The 14,720-nt window shown below is 35.7% G+C and overlaps 1 long non-coding RNA gene across 1 annotated transcript; it reads right to left on the reverse strand.

The window, feature by feature from the left end:
• Nucleotides 1-1,798: 1,798 nt before the first annotated feature.
• Nucleotides 1,799-2,785, reverse strand: LOC145821165 (uncharacterized). The gene is made up of 3 exons (XR_014363199.1): nucleotides 2,690-2,785; nucleotides 2,500-2,583; nucleotides 1,799-2,002 (listed from the first exon to the last, which is right to left on the reverse strand). It is a non-coding gene; the product is annotated as an uncharacterized LOC145821165 (long non-coding RNA).
• Nucleotides 2,786-14,720: the final 11,935 nt, after the last annotated feature.

A 14,720-nucleotide genomic window follows, 5' to 3' on the forward strand; every position in this document is an offset into this window, starting at 1 on the left:
ATTTTGCCGAGGACATGGGGCGCTCAAAACGAACACAGACAAGTACAATCATCGAATGTACAAACGACGACATCCAAGTCTTCATGACGGTCAAAAACGGGGTGTCTAAATTACCTTAGAAGAGTCTACGGTCATTCCTTCCCCGGATACCACATGGCCTAAGAACTTAACTTCTTTTTGCCAGAACTCGCACTTCCCGAACTTACCATACAAACAATGAGCTCTAAGCAACTTAAGTACAACTCGCAAGTGTTCCTCACTGATTCGATTTATCAAATCCATAAATGAAGCAGGTGCATTGGTTAACCCAAAAGGCATCACGAAGAACTTGTAATGGCCATACCGCGTATAGAATGTTGTTTTCTGGATATCCTCCTCCTTCACCCTCAATTGGTGATAACCCGATCTCAAGTCAATCTTAGAAAAGCAACAAAACCCCTTAAACTGGTCAAACAGATCATCTATGCGAGGTAATGCGTACTTGTTCTTAACAGTTACCCAGTTTAGCTTCTGGTAATCAATACACAGTCGCAAGGTGCCATCCTTCTTCTTAGCAAAGAGAGCAGGTGCTCCCTAAGGTGATGTACTAGGGTGAATGAAGCCTTTATCTAACAACTCTTGGAATTGAATCTTCCACTCACACAACTCGGCAGGTGCAAATCTATACGGTGTCATAGAGATCGGTGTCGTGCCAGACACTAAGTCAATAGAGAACTCGTTCTGCTAGTAGGGTGGCAAACTAGCAAGATCCTTGGGAAAGATATTCAGGTATTCCCAAACTACCCTCGGCAATTCTACTCGGACCACATCACTCTCACTACCCAAGAGAGTTGCAAGAAGACAACTAAGCTCGCCTCTACCACGAAGGTCACAAACTAGCGATAAGATTCTATCAGCTCAATCCTCTAGAAAATACAAACAGTCACCACTCAAGGTGCATACACTACAAGAAACGACACTTTTGGCGACCAAAATATTGGTCGCCAAAAGTCCCATTTTTGGTCGCTGAAACAAATTAGCGACTAATTTTTTTTGTCACTAAAGTCGTCGCCTATACCTTGTAGGCGATAGTATTGGTGACTAAACTATTTTTGGTCGCTGAAAGTGAACGTTTTGTCTACTAAATTTTCATTAGTCGGCAAAGGTTATCTTTTGGCGACTAAAATATTAGTAGCCAAAAATAAGCATTTGGCTACGAAAACTTTGAGTAGTTGGGAAAGGGTATATTTTGGCGACTAAATATTTAGTCGCCAAAAGTGTTCAAATAAAATATATTAAATTTTCAGCGACTAAAACTTTTTGTCGGGAATAAGTTTTAGTCACAACATTACTATATTTAGGGACTAAAGAATTTAGTCGCCAAAAATATTATTTTTCATTTTATTAAACTTTTGGCTACTAACCATTTGGTAGCCGAAAGTCTTCATTTATTTTTAGCTACTAAATTTTTAGTCACCAAAAATCTTTGGATTCTTTATGGCTACCAAATATTTAGTCACTAAAAATATTAATTTCCTTTTTGGCTACCAATTGGTTAGTCACTAACAAATTCACTTCTTTTTTTTTCGCTACTAAACATTTAATTGCCAAAATCTTTATTTAGTGTTTTTTTTATTGTAATTAATTTCTTCACAACCTGTATTTATTTCGTGCAACCTGCACCCTGTATTTAAACAATAATTATACATATATCTATTTCTATTTCGTTTCAACAATACAAAAATTTGATCAATTAACATCAAATTCTATACAAATCAAATACAATCCAACCCAAAATAATAATTCCATACAAACACAAAATCATACAAAAAAGATGCCTGTACAAAAAATTCTACATCAAATGTCATTTACAGAATATTTTGAAGGTGTAAACATGATGGGAAAATTAAATTTATTTACTAAAACACTTGCTTAATTTAACAATGAAGCCATTGATCTAAAGGGTTCTCATCCTTCAAGCTTGCTTCATATAGTTTGGTACCTTTCTTTCTGAAGACACCAACTGCAAAATAATAATCAACCTCCCAATCAGCGAAAGCATTTAGCAAATAAGAATAGATAATTAAACAACTTAAATAGAAAGATAATTAAATTGATGATAACAAATCTCCCTGCTGATGAAATTAGTTTCAATTTCGTGGCATAGTTAACTGAAAACAAATACACATGTTCAGTACCAACTAAATTAAATCTAGCCAAAAAATTGAAGGTTACATATCCTAGCAGTATATATTATTATCCATTGAGTCAAACACAACCTAAAAATATTTGTGGAACTTTGATGATTAGTCAAACACAAGCAAAGAAAGGTCTTTTGTGGAACTTTGATGATTAGTCAACGTGGAAAATTAGAACCTGTATCTGAGTTATGAAGCCTCGGTGAACGATTGATCTCAATTTTGTTCAAGCTACTACTACAAAAACCAAGCATTGTTGTTCAAAATGATTGATCTCAATTTTGAATTTTGATATATAGTAAGTAAAGCTCAAATTTCATACCGTAGTGCAACGTAGATTTGGTGAATACTGGAGCATCCTTGATACAAGATCAACTGCCTCAGGTGGCATTCGCTTGTGAAATACCTATAAGACACAATTTCATTAGGTTTGGCTATAATTAAAGTAATGAGCCCATCATTGATGAAGTTGTGTTAAAAGATACATGATCCTCGAAGATTTTCAAATCAACCTTGTGCCATGGGTGAGCTTTGATCTGTGGAAACTTGAATTCAGTATAGTTCGGATTCATGCACTTAATTTCCTTTCTGGTTGGTGTCCCCAGTATCTAATACCAAACAAACCAGGAAGAAAAAAATACACTAAGAGACGCCTAGATCAAAGATTAGAATACAAAAGTGAAAAAGTAAAATCATTAGAACCATATCATCATTTTATGAATTTTACATATAAAAATTTAGTTTGTAAATTATTTTCTATTTGAAATAGCCAAAGATAAATTAATTTTATTTTGTGGCTGTAGACTTAAAGGGTACGTTAGATGCCTTGCCACAGTTGAAAATTAAGTCCCCTCTAATCTAATCCAACCTCTACAATGCAATTCATCCCCACAAATTATAACAATGATAAAACAAAGTTAATAATTTATAGGGAAACAAAATTATAACAATATTCATATATAAAAACATATTTATATACATACGAACAGAATTATACAACCAAATTTATGTATACACACAAACAGATTTTATATATACAAACAGATTTTAAATCATACATACTACAGTCACTAACAAATGGAAGATAGAACAAAGGATCAAGTTGAACAACATAATACCCTAAGTAGAAGCAGAGCTAAACTGTTTCAACTATCTGTCATTTCATTTCAAGAGCTAGACGTGGGAAAAATCCCCTGTTTCAACTATCTGTCATTGAAATTTCAAGCAAGAAAAAAGGGCAGAGAAAATAAAAAGAACATTTAACTTTATTGGAAACCAATTCATAGCTTCACTTGACAACTTCTATACATTAGCAGCCTTATTTCAATTTCTTATTATTTCTCAACGTGGTCCAAATTGAAAATGGGCAAGAGTCATTTTTTTTGCTTGAAGATCTAGCAGGAAACAAGTGAAATCCTGTTCAGCACCAGTTTTCTTGTTCAATCAACTTCCTAACCAAAAAAAGTATATTAAAGGCAAAAACAATCCATTTCATTTAAATTAACACCTCATTAATGCATTTCATTCTTTGTTGTGCATAATTGAACCATTTCACTAAGGTCCTTTGTTGCTTCCTCAAATTGAACATTCACATATTGTAGCCACAACATGTCTAATATAATCTTCTACACTCACCAAAAAGGTTGAACATCATTTTCAAGATTTGAGGAAGCAACAAATTCATAAAGTTCAAGGATTTGAAGTTCATTGTCAAGTATACAAGATTCAAGAAATTCATCCTCTCGAACATCAACAATGACAAATTGCAACAATTCTGTGGTCTTCAACATGCACATGATTAAGATTCATTGCAGCAAGTCTATCAAGATTCAACAGAGCACTAGTTCAAGATTGTTTGCAAGCCTCAAGACTGAAATCAAAATTACCACCAGAGTTCACAAATTCAAAGTGTATCAAAGCAGGGATTTCGTAAGATCAAGAATTATTTCTGAGTAAATATGTAAAGTTCAAGAAAGAGGGCTTCAAATACTTACTCACAGATCTAGAGCAATGATGAGGAAGGGAGCAGAGCAAGAGAAAACCAAGAGAGCCAAAGCCAAGACTCACGATAAAGCTGGGGGTGTTGCAGCATAGCGGCAAGACACCACAGGTAACAACCGGCGTTGACAATGAGTTGGACAGTGACGAGCTGGACTGGTGATAGAGCGAGCTGGTGGGGTTTTGGGTTGCAGCGTCAATGGTGGGGCGAGCAGTGGGCGAGAAGGAGGTGAATCGGTGCTCCGGTTGCCGGCGGTGAGGGAGAGGGAGACGGAGCGGGAAAAGGACGCTAAAGAGAGAGAGAGAGAGGCGCTATTAATGAGATGAGAAACGGAGAAGGGTTAGGGCAAAATTTTGGGGGGAATCCCCAATTTGAGAGGGACTTTCAAATTAATATAAAATTTTGATAGACTTATATTTGCTGCTAATTTTTTTAGAGATGTGAAAAATAGATCAGGCTTGTTAAATTAATATTTTTTAATTTTATCTATTGTTTATACTTTTTACTTTATTAGAGTTTTATGACTCAGTTTGTGAAAAAAAATTACAAAATTTAGAAATATTTAGAAAGTATGAATTTAAAAATAATTTAAAATTACACCAAATATGAAAATATTATATTTTTGTGTATAGATATCCCAAAATCTCATGAAGTTTTGATGAAAATATTACACACAAAGCCAGTTAAGGGTCTAGGTTCGAAGAATTCAATAAACCAAGAAAAATAAACAAAAACTTAAAAATTAGAACCTCAAAAATGGACAATCATATAAATAGATCTACAAATATCTATAGAGAGAACCAGAGATTAGGGTATAGGTTTGAATTTATAGAACTGGAAACAATAGCAGCAAACTACAAATTTTTTTACGCATGCGGAGGCTGGGCTTCTGTCTGTTGTGTTGGCAGATCGAAACCAAATATATATATATATATATATTCACCATGACCGACAAAATTTTTTAGTCACCAATTACTTTTATAAATCCGTCAAATTTAAATTAACAATAGTGTTTGAGTATTGTTAATTGTGTATAACGTAAAAATAATTTAAAAAGTTGAAAAAATTAATTATTAAAAAATTAAGAAAAATTTTAAAATCTAAAATAATATAAATAAGTCTTACAAATCAGATTTATTTACTCATAAGTCATGAGTGAATTTTTTTTACACACTTACCCCTCGTTTTGATAATGAATTTTTTTTAAAACTTTTTAAATATATGTTTTGTGTCTGTGAAATGATTATTTCATTAGTACTAGTAATAATATTGAAAATTTTATTAAAATGATAAATAATTGGGATATTTTGTCTTTTATTTGTGAATTTTGTTCATTACATTTTACTGGTAATAATAGTTTGTCTTTCATTACTGGTAATAATATTGAAAAATTTATTTAAATGATAAATTATTACATTTTAAAAATATTCATTACATTTTAATAATATTACATTTTAATAATATTAATTTTTCATTACAACCCTACAGAAATTACCATTACCTAAAGGAACACTTTACCATTATTAAACAATCGGCTACCAAAATATTTAGTAGCCAAAAGTAGGTCTTTGGCGACTAAAAAGTAATTTAGTCGGTGAAAATATGTTTTTGATGACCAAAATGTTGGTCGCCAAAGATCAAAAATAATTTTTTTATTTTCATTCGGCTACCAAACAATTTAGTAGCCAAAAGTAGGTCTTTGGCGACTAAAAGGTAATTTAGTCGGTGAAAATATGTTTTTGGCGACCAAAATTTTGGTCGCCAAAGATGAAAAATAATTTTGTTATTTTCATTCAGCTACCAAACTATTTAGTAGCCAAAAGTAGATCTTTGGCAACTAAAAAGTAATTTAGTCGGTGAAAATATGTTTTTGGCGACCAAAATGTTGGTCGCCAAAGATCAAAAATAATTTTTTTATTTTCATTCGGCTACCAAACAATTTAGTAGCCAAAAGTAGGTCTTTGGCGACTAAAACGTAATTTAGTCAGTGAAAATATGTTTAAGATCAAAAATAATTTTTTTACTTTCATTCGGCTACCAAACTATTTAGTAGCCAAAAGTAGATCTTTGGCGACTAAAAATTCTTTTAGTTGCCAATTGTGATATGTTTAGCTACTAAAAAATTTTTTAGTCGTCAATTGTAATATTTTTAGCTACTAAATTTTTTTTAGTCGCCAATAATCAACATTCCCCTACTAAAAAAAATTAGTAGCTAAAAAGTTGACTTTTGCCGACTAATATTATTTTTGGTAGCCAATTCCGTGACTTTTGGCGACTAAATTATTTTTGGTGGCTAAAAATGGTCGGCAAAAATGCATTTTCTTGTAGTGATACCATAACTCTCTAACAGTAACAATTTATAACAGCACGATACGAGGATAGCCAATTTGTGCCTAAAATGACATTAGAGCCCGACATGTCTAGCAACACAAATGCAAAAGAAAGTCGATGTTCGGCAACATCTATCTCACAACCATAACATCCCCTGTTTAAGTCAACGTTACCCCCAACTGGACACTCTATCCTAAGCACCGATGCTGACTGATCCACCTCTAACCCCAAAACTGAATGAAATGAAAGAATGAGATGCACCAGTATCAATAAACACATTAGTAATAGAATTATACAACAAGAAGGTATGTATCAAAATAGAGGGTACTGGAAACTAATTTGGCGTAGTAACAGCATACAGCATACACACGTCCGGTAGGTCTCTGTTCCACTTGCACACCCCTCGGAGCATAAGACTAGTAAATTGACTGAGCAGAAGAGGCTCCCTACATGGCCCTTGAGACCTGCACTGATTGAGAAGGCTGATGGCTCTATGCCTGTCTCGAACCAGACGCACTAGGTGTGCCACTTGCTTGAGGGCAAAACCTCCTCAAGTGCCCTGACTACCTACACTGATAACAGGTAGGCAGCTGCCCTCTCTCCTGACTCTAGCTCTGAGAACTAGTCGCTGGCGGTGATGACTGTAGCCCTCCTCCTCTGCAGGCAAACTAGAGACTTGTGGCCCAGCTAGCCACACTTAAAGCAAGTAATCCCACCCTAACTACCTCTCCATGAACTAGAACTTGGTACAGGAAAAGTGGATCTAAACTGTGCTGCCTGGGATTGCTGTGGGGTGGAATCTCTCTGCCTCTTGTTGTCCTAAGTCTCCCCTCGAACCTCTTGACTCCTCTGCTTGGAGCCCCTCTTCCTCTCCTCCTCTGCATGATTCACGGTCTCCAAGTGAGTCACCACCTCAATAAGACGACTGTAATCCCTAATCATAGACCCAGCCACCTTGAAAAGGAGCCTGGTCCTTAGTCTCTTCTCAAAATCCACAAAACAGCATTCCTCCAACGACACCAACTCCTGTGCAAATCTAGAGAGCTTAGTGAAAGCTGCCTTAAACTTGGCCACATGTGTGTTCAGTTACTTGAGCTTTAAGAACTGATCTCTCAGCTTCTCCCTAGCAGTGGGAGGTAAGAACTTGTGTTGGAAGGCGTTTACAAAGGCCTCCCAAGTCATTCCAACGTGCCCACGTGCATACTTTTACCACTCCCTTTATCTGGACGGATATCAAGGCCACTCTCAAGCCATTGTCTTCAATGTCAAGCATCTCGAACGTTTTCACCATCTGCTCTAGCCACTCATCGGCCTTCAATGGTTCCTTCTAGTCCCCCAAAAACTCATCCAGATTCGACCAAAAGAACTCCTTCTTCAAAAAGTACGGCCTTGTTTGTCTCAATGGCATGGGCCTGGACTTGATTCTTAGCCCTGAGATTGTCCATCGACTTCAGCAAAGCAATAGCCATTTCCCAGGCCAAAGCGCCCATGGCTTGCTAACCCACTAGCTTGTCCACGTTGGCCTGACCAACTCCTTCCTCTTGCGCCAAAATTTCATCCGATAACACCACCTGTTGCTATCTAGGCCTACCACGCCTACTACCACCATGTCCACGTCTTGACATCCTAATAAAGGTAACACCACGGATTAGCACATTCACAAATGTACCGAAGCTAATTCATGTCCTAATGTAGCGGACAACAATTAATTCACTCCACTTAAGTACATAACTACCTAAACACAAACGAATTTACTTTCTAGATAATGATCGTTCCGTGACATTGCCAAAGTTTCAATTAGAAATAGTAGTGATCACGTACTTTTCTAAGAAGACTTCTATAAACTCGTTGACCCATTCAATATCTACGAAATTAAATTCTATACTCTACTTCTAATCCTATCCAACAAGAGAACCCATTTGTGGTAACAACCACTTACCATGTTCCCAAAATATTCAAATTCGGTAACTCTGATACCGAGTTATAATGCTCCAAAATAAATAACATTAACCCATTACATAACAGTGTTACCCTAGATCGACAGTCTCATATCTTCTATTCATTAAAACTTGGATCATTACAAAAGTGGCATATGCAATATATATTCACAATCCTAGAATCTGAATCTATAGCATATGTCATTGATACAAAAGTAGAAGTAATTAAAATCAAATAAAGTGAAGCCATAATGGCTTACAACTTTTCAAGACGATGCTTGATTACAACAAAATGAGTTTAAACTCAATTCAAGTAAAGGCCTAGGCTTGAACAAAAATATTTACATCAAGAAACAAAAAGTGATGTCTTAAGCTCCGAGTCCTCCCAAACTATGTCCTTGGCAGAGACATATCATCAGCACCTGAAAGTTGTTTCCATATAGTGTGAGCCGACCTAGCAGAGATACTCTAACAGGGTATATGAATCTTAGCAAAATTATAAGGTGAATGCACAATGCATGCCATTTTCCAAACATTTCTCATTTTTTCATCTCAAAACAATGCAATGCCAGATTATATATATCAATTCATGAAAATAATCTTTTTATAAAGAAAATAGGGCAATGGATACAACACACTAGGAATCTCTAGGTACGTATCTGCCAGTGGGCTATACAAGCACTACCAAAGCCATTTTACCAGTACTAACTGGAAGGTTCAACACCTAATCCTGTGAGTTTCTAGACTTTCACCAAGGACACACAGGCCAACATAATAAAATCACAACCACACCCCCTAACCAAATTCACCACGGCATTTTTCTCAAAAACCAACACATTTACAAATTTCAATGTATAATGATGCTCAATGCACAATGGATGAGAAATTAGTTTCAATTGAACCTAATCCTCATGCAACGTCTACAACAATCAAGACTATCCTCCACTGATAGCCCAAAACAGAAATTTCTATTCCATAGATAAATTTAATTCAAAATATACAACTTCATCAATTACAATGGGAGTCATAATACATATCCAACTCCACCATCATCATTAACATAAACTTAATTCCAATTTCACAATATCCAACATCATTTCCCCATTTCCTTTCACAATTTCCAAATATTCATGATTAGGGAAAAACCACATTTTCTCACAAAATAAATTTTAAGAAAATATTTCCATCATCTCAACCCAAATCATTCATAACCATTCTTCCCCAACAATTTTCAAGAATTAATTTTTGGAAAACCCCTCTTTTGATTTCAAACCAGACCCTAGGTTTTACCAAAATTACCCAAATAAGTAACCCCTTCAAAAAGATAAATAACTACGCTAAAAATCATATACAAAGTTGAAGAAATTCCTACCTCAAAGGAAAAGGTCAAAGGAAACAAGAAGTAGAACTCGACGGAGCCAAAAACACAAACTTCTCTGGCTAGAACGAAGCCTTCGACGTGCTCTATCTTTTATTCCAAAGGACTAGGGTGAGGAAATGCACGGATTGAGAGTATTTGGTTCAAAAGCTCAAGAACTAAAGAGATGGGGAGTAGATATAGGGTTTTGAAATGTTCAGAGATAGAAATGGATGAAAAAGTGATCCAAACAGGCTGCCTTTTAGACTGATATACGCGCAGACCGCTCGAGTGACCAAAACATCACTCAAACGAATAGATACGGTAAGTGTCACCACTCAAGTGACCAAAACCACCGCTCAAGTGCACAATGACCCCCTCCCAGTAGTTTAGACCTGTAAAAGTTTGCTCGAGTGCAAGAAGTGTCGCTTGAGCGCAGTTATAAAACTCTCAGTAGCTTTACAGATTGTAAAAGACCGCTTGAGTGAACAAGTAAAATCCTGGGCAACAACACTTTGAAAAACTAACCTCCCAACCTTTTTCAAACACAACCAAACCTTCTAAGAGCAAAACCCAACAAACAGCAAGATGGAAATGAGTTGGACAACGGTTAAATACATGGTAATCGGATCCCAAAGCAATAAAAGGGTTGGGTTTAAACCATAATCGTTATATCTTGCACCAAATACTCTTAATCCGTGAGTTTCCTCATCCTAGCCCTTAGAAGAAAAACGTTGAGCACGTCGAGGGTTTCATTTTAATCGAAGCATCTAGTGTTTTTGATACCGTCAAATTCTACCCATCTTTTCTTCGTGTCTTCTACTTTGAGGTAGGGATTTTTTTGACTATTTTATATGATTTTTAGCTAAGTTATTTGCTTTTTGAAACGGGTTAGTTATTTGGGAACTTTTGGTAAAACTTAGGGTTTGGTTTGAAATCAAAAGAGGGGTTTTCCAAATTGATTCTTGAAAAGGGTTGTAGAAATATAGTTATGGATAAGTTCTTTTGAAATGATGGAAATCTTTTCTTAAAATTTATTTTGAAAGAAAAAGAGATTTTGGCCCTAATTTTAGATATTTGGAATTGTGAAATTGGATTAATGGTTATGTTGATAATGATGGTGGAGTTGGATATGTAGTATCACTTCCAATGTAATTGATTAAAATGTATCTATTGATTTGGAAATTAACTATTAAATAAAATTACCTATTTTGGGCTATCGGTGGATGATAGTCTTGATTGTTGTAGACATTGCATAAGGATTAGGTTAAATTGAAACTAATTTCTCATCTATTGTGCATTAAGCATCATTACACATTGAACATTGTAAATGTATCCATTTTAAAGAAAAATGGGTGCATACCTTGGTGAATCTGGTTAGGGGGTGTGGTTGTGGTTATGATGTTGGCCTGTGTGTCCTTGGTGAAAGTTTAGAAACCCGCACAGTTAGGTCTCGATCCTTCCGGTTAGTACCGGTAAAAAGGTTTGGTAGAGCTTGTATAGCCTACTGGAAGACGCGTACATAGATATTCCCAGTGTTTTGTATCCACTGCCTTATTTTCTGTTTAAAAAGGATTACTTTCATGAATTGATATATAATCTCGCATTACATCGTTTTGAGATAAAAAACGAGGAATGTTTGACAAATGGCATGCATGTGCATTAGCTTATAATTTTGCTAAGATTCATATACTGTGTTAGAGTATCTCTACTAGGCTTTGACTCATCCTGTGTGAAAAACAATTTTCAGGTGCTAATGATATGCCTCCACCAAGGACTCAACTTGGGAGGACTCGGAGCTTAAGGCTTCCTTTTTGGGGTTTCTTTGTGTAAATATTTTGTTCAAGCCTCGGGGCTTTACTTGCATTGAGTTTAAACTCATTTTGTTGTAACCGAGTATCGTCTTGGAAACTTGTAAGCTATTAGGGCATTTCTTATTTGATTTTAGTTTCCTTTTTACTCTTGTATCAGTGTCATATGCTGTAGATTCAGAATATAGGATTTATGAATATATGTTGCACATGTCATCTTTTGTAATGATCAAAGATAATATGAATAGAAGATATGAGATTATTGATCAATTGTGTCACTATTATGAGTTCGGTTAATGTGAATTATTTCGAGGCATTACAACTCATTCCCACACCAGAGGGTTTTTTTTGGCCAACCCCGGTTGAGCAGTCCTGACTATGTCTCTATTTTGCAGGCCATTGGTTCCTGGATAATCCAATTTAGTCGGAAAAGCTCCGATCCACTTCATCTAGTGCGAGGTTCGATATGCACACCATAGAACAAAATGCTTTTAGAAACCAAATAATGATAGTACTAGAGAGAGATCATGCAATACAACCTAAAGCAAATCAAACCCACGAAGATGTCACGCAAATGGGATGCAAAAACACCAAAATTTGATCAATTGAATAGTAACAGAGGCCTACCTTAAGAAAAAAGAAGGAAAAAAACAAAAACAAAAAACAAAACTTTAATGTTGTTTTCTTGGCTTGGAGTAGTCCCACCCCCACTCTTGCTTTTGTTGGTTGTAGAGAGCTTTGCTTTATATATATTTGGATTTTGCTGCTTCGTTTTGCATGACTACTCTGTTTGTTTTGTACCCTCTCTGGTAGTGCTTGGTATCATGAACAAGCTCTGTTCGGTTAAGTTTTGAGAATTTGTTTTTATTTTTTATTTTTTATTTTTTAAAGCTAGTTTGGTAAAAAAATCAATGGGATGAAAATAATTTTAAAAAAATAAAAGATGATTGTTTTAGTGTTTATTTTTGTCTAAACTAGTATGTAATTTTTTGAAAATATTTCACAAATAGATTCTAAAAACTCAACCAAGCAAAGTCAGTCTGAGTATCAATTTACCCTTAAATATTTTATATATTGTGTCAATTTAGTCAAATTGATAATACCTTTTTAAAAATTTAATTGAAATTAATCGACATATATAGACTCTTTTAATCAACATATATGAAATTAATCAACATAATATAAAATATTATAGGGCAAAATTATTACGATAGGAACTACAATATAATAGAAAATATTATATGGAAAAATTAATTCTATAGGAACTACAAGACTACATTGATACAACCGAAAAAGTTAATTTGGATTTTTTAGTTTTTAATTTTTAATTTATTATTATGTGAATACCATCCATACAGTTGTCAGACTAGTTGCAGATCAGTTCAATAAGTTAGGTTGTCCATTTTGCATTGATTTACTTTGATTGATTTGGAATACTTTTACTTCGTGATTGCCTAGAAATGTTTCAAATTGACAATTATATATGAATTTTGAATATAGAAAAACGTTTTTCCAAGAAACATAGCCATGGCTTCCTCGCAAGGAATGCAATTGCAACTACAACCCATCATCATTGTTAATATTATATGTAGATATTAGTTGTTGCTAGCCTAGCTTAATATTATAGTAGATATTATATGTAGCTATTAGTTGTTGCTATGTAGATATTAGTTGTTGCTAGCCTAGCTTAATATTATAATAGATATTATATGTAGTTATTAGTTGTTGCTAGTTGTTGCACAGATAGATGCTATAGATGCTTTCTTTTCTTTTCGGTGGCTTCATCATTTTGTCTTGTAAAACATCTCCTATATAATGGAGGTTCCATTTGGTTGCAATACACATCAAAAATATAGAGCTAATATTTGCTCTCTCAATCTCTCTCAATTTCTTATATGGTATCAAAGCACAGGTTTTCTGCCTAGCCTCTTCTTCCAACAATTTTTTTTTTTTTTCTGCAGATTGCATTTCATCTGTATCCCTTTTTTTTCGTCCATCTCTGAAATACATTTTTCACCACACCAGAGCCTTCGTCTCCTCCGGACGATTCCAACGCCACCAATTTCAATTCACTGGTAACCTCCGGACGATTCCAACGCCACCAATTTCAATTCACTGGTAACCTCGGTTTTTTCAAATTCTACCGCCATTGTGCTATTTTTCCCTCATGGATCGCCCGGATTCCTCTAATCACCCTATTTCCGTTATTCTTGACGGGACTAATTATGTCCTTTGGGCACAAGCCATGTCTGGCTTCCTCAAAGGCAAGAAACTTTGGCGTATCATTACTGGGGATGTGTGCAAACCAGTCCCAGCAACCACGGAATCCGCTGCCACGGACTCTGCTGCCAAATATATCGACCGACTAGAAGATTGGGATAGTAAAAACTATCAGATCATCACCTGGCTTCGCAATACTTCTATTACATCCATCAGCCTTCAGTTTGGTAGGTTCCAACTTGAGTCTGCTTCCTCTCCAGCCAAGGCCATCTGGGATTTTTTGCAAGAACGTTATCAGACTACCGGTCTTGCTCACCAATATCAGCTTCTGAGTCATCTTCACCGTATGTCGGCTGGTTGGCAGTCTTGTCTATCTCACTGTTACTCGTCCTGATATTGCCTATGCCGTCCATATTGTCAGCCAGTTTATGTCGGCTCCTCGTACCACACATTATGCTGCATTAATTCGTATCATTCGCTATCTCAAAGGCACCATGTTTCATGGTATTCATTATTCCGCCCGCTCCTCTCTCCAGCTTCGTGCTTTCTCTGATGCTGATTGGGCTGGCGATCCTACTGACCGCCGCTCTACTACTGGGTTTTGCTTTTTTTTGGGTGATTCTCTTATTTCTTGGCGCAGTAAGAAACAATCTCTTACTGCTCGTTCTAGTACCGAAGCCGAATACCGTGCCCTTGCTGATACTACTCAGGAGCTTCTCTGGCTTCGTTGGCTTCTTGCTGACATGGGTGTTACTCCCTCTGGCACTACTGCCCTCTTTTGTGACAATCACAGTGCTCTTCAAATTGCTCACAATGATGTTTTTCATGCTCGCACCAAGCACATTGAGATTGACTGCCATTTTATTCGGCAACACGTTACTCATGGTA

Source organism: Camellia sinensis, chromosome 3, assembly GCF_055761805.1.
Source record: "Camellia sinensis isolate YWXY chromosome 3, ASM5576180v1, whole genome shotgun sequence".
Lineage (NCBI taxonomy): Eukaryota > Viridiplantae > Streptophyta > Magnoliopsida > Ericales > Theaceae > Camellia > Camellia sinensis.